Genomic DNA, 3,012 nt, shown 5'->3' with positions numbered 1-3,012 from the left:
GTCCTCCCCAGAGAGGCACACTGGGGAGCCTTGCCCTCTGCATATTGTTGTGATGAATTCCAAGTCAAGAGGGTGCTTGAACTAGATTTATTACAACTGGGAGAAAAGAAAATTGTAATCTTTATGAGCCAACGACATGGAGCCTTATAATAAGGGAATGAAGGATCATGTCAAATTTAAAGCAAATTCGATTACGGGGGTCAAATCCTTCAGTAGAGATAGGATGCCTCTAGAGTGTTACTTAGCTGTTTGACATCCTTTGTCCCATCTCGGGTGTTGCATTAACATTTAAATGTTTTTCTTAATGCATCTGGTACTCTTGTAGAGCAAAAATACATTAAAAGCCAAATGATGTGTAGCTGGAGAAAGGAGAACCTTCCAAAAGAATTCAAAGAGCTAAGCTCAGCCTTACCTTTACGACTCCATGAAGTGGCTCATCTAGTCGCTTGCTTCTCTAGGAAGACACGCATGTGCACATGAATGTATATGTATGTGTGCGTGTACACGGGAGGCCAGAAGCCCACATTGGATATTCTTCCATTTCTGTCTGTCTTACTTTATTGAGACAAGGACTCGATGAACCTGGAACTCATTGATTGGATTATGGCCAACAAACCCCACCTTCTGCCTCTGGCTGGCCCCTTCGCCCCACAGTGTTGGAATTACAGTTGCCCACAGTCACGCCCATTTAAAAAACAAAACAAAACAACAACAAAACGAAACAAAACAAAACAACAAAAAAGAAAAAAACCGATTTGGGTGCTAGGAATCTGAACGGAGGTCATGGGAAATAATTTACCTGCCTGAGCCATCTTCCTAGATCCTCTAAGGTCTTTTGCTCTTGTTGCTATATTAGTGTTGTTCTGTTTTGTTTTGTTTGTAAAAGAGTTTGGCTTCATCAATTGCTCAAGCTAGAATTCAATATTTGAGCGAAACCAGTAAACTAGCCTTATCTGTTATCCAACTCTTGCCCCACAATTTAAGACCTTGTCACTCACTGCGTTTACCCTTGTCTTTCAAAACCGCCTGCCACCACACTGCCCTTCCCTGGAGTGTTCACCATTGCTAAGCTGTAAGGAGAACCAGACTTCTTCCTCACATTAATCTTCTAAGGGCAAGTGTGAGCTCATATCTACAGATAGTATGTACATCAAGCATACATCGTGCCATATAGATGTGCTCTTCCAAACAGGAGGTGACATTCCCCCTCCTTCAGCCACAAGCCTGGCTCTGCATCTCTGCTGTCCACCATGACCTAGGCTCCTTGGAGGGCCTATCTGCTTCTTTTGCACTGGTCCATTTCCGATGTCTCAAGAAATTAGCCAAGTAATAAGAAAAAAGACTCTGGTTCTAAATCAGCTTTGGATTAAGACTGGTTAGAAGCCAGAAGAGGGAATTTGGATGCAGCTATGACTCTGAAATGACTAGGATTGGAAGTTCAAAGATTAAATAAATAGATAACATTTCCATTCTTCTGCAGCTTCTGCGTTAGAACAATGGGTGGCTAGAACTTCAAAGCTCTCTCTGCTATCCCCGTCGAGTCTGTGAACATAAACACTATTTGCCTTCCATCCAGTGGTCTCCCCATATCTTGTTAACACATCACAATAATTAGCCACATTGCAGAGGCAGAAAATAGAGTTAGCATTAGGAACGGAGCCAGGTTATTCTCGGCAGTGGTGGCCAGGATCACAGTCAAGGCTGTCTATCCCAACCAAGCTGTTTACTTTCAGCCACTTTGTCCCAGAGGGACCTTCCCTGCCCCTTTCACCAGCATCTCCCTTGAAACACAAATGGGCTATGAAGACCTGGAATAGTAATTTCTCTGCTCCCAGGAAAGGTCTCTCTGGAGATCCTATGTGCCAAGTGGAGGTTTAGATGATCCAAATATTTAAGTGCATATTGATTGCGCCAGATACTATACCATGACCTGCATCACAAGCTCTGGACGGTATTTCTCTAGAATACTAGCTTTTTATGTATTAACCTCCCACCATCTCCCCATGAAACAGAGCATAGGCCAAAATCAAAGGCCTGGACAGGGGTCAAAGTTTTACCTATTAAACCGTGCTGAAGCTTGACCCCGAGAGCTGAGTGTCGCGTTCAGTTAATATCGCTACGGATTGTTTAAAGAATCTAAATCATCGGGCAACCATATGCATAATTCTTTTTTTAAAATAAAGACTGAGATTTAAAAAAATTAAAAAGGCACCAAAGTGCAAATCTCTGTCTCTCTTCACCGCAGCTGGGAGGTTGTGCTCTTGTGGGAAGGGGAGGATTTCTAAGGAATGCCAACTCTACAGGCATAGGCAGACAGTAGTAAAAAAAAAAAATGGCGGGGGGGAGGGGTTAAGTTATCACAGTCATAATCATTTGAGCTGTAGGGGGTGTTTTTTAAAAAATCATCTGAAAGTGTTGGCCATGCAAAAATGGGGATCTGAGTTCACCCTAAAGAATTCAGTGCTGGGGAGAGAGGCAGGTGGATTCCCTAGGGCCTAGCTGATCACTGAATTGCAGGGAAAAGGGAGAGACCCCATCTCAACAAACAAGACAGAGTGACTGAGGAAGATGGCTGAGATTGTCCACTGGCCTCCTCACACCCACACACACAAGTGCTTGTGCATCTGCACACTCAAACACACACACACACACACACACACACACACACACACACACACACACACACACACAGAGAGAGAGAGACGAAATAAATAAACACACTTGTTTAAGGAACCGTCTGATTCAGCCGCCTGCATTGAGACATAGTATTTGATCAGCTGGAGAAACATATCCGGGTGAGGGCACTGATGAAGTGATGTACCCAAGGTCACCCAGCTCGTGTCAGAGCGTCCTGCTTCTGAGTGAGGAGGAGCTGGCAAAGACGAGCTCAACTCAGCCACAGACAGGCAATGTCTGTTCCTTCATCAGAAACAAACTACCTTCGGGCCAGATGGCTAGAGTTATAAAATTAATATCAATTTCTCTTTCCTCCAAAAATCCCTTTCAGAATGG

Source organism: Rattus norvegicus, chromosome 8, assembly GCF_036323735.1.
Source record: "Rattus norvegicus strain BN/NHsdMcwi chromosome 8, GRCr8, whole genome shotgun sequence".
Taxonomy (NCBI): Eukaryota; Metazoa; Chordata; class Mammalia; order Rodentia; family Muridae; genus Rattus; species Rattus norvegicus.
Note: the sequence above shows the minus strand (reverse complement) of the source record.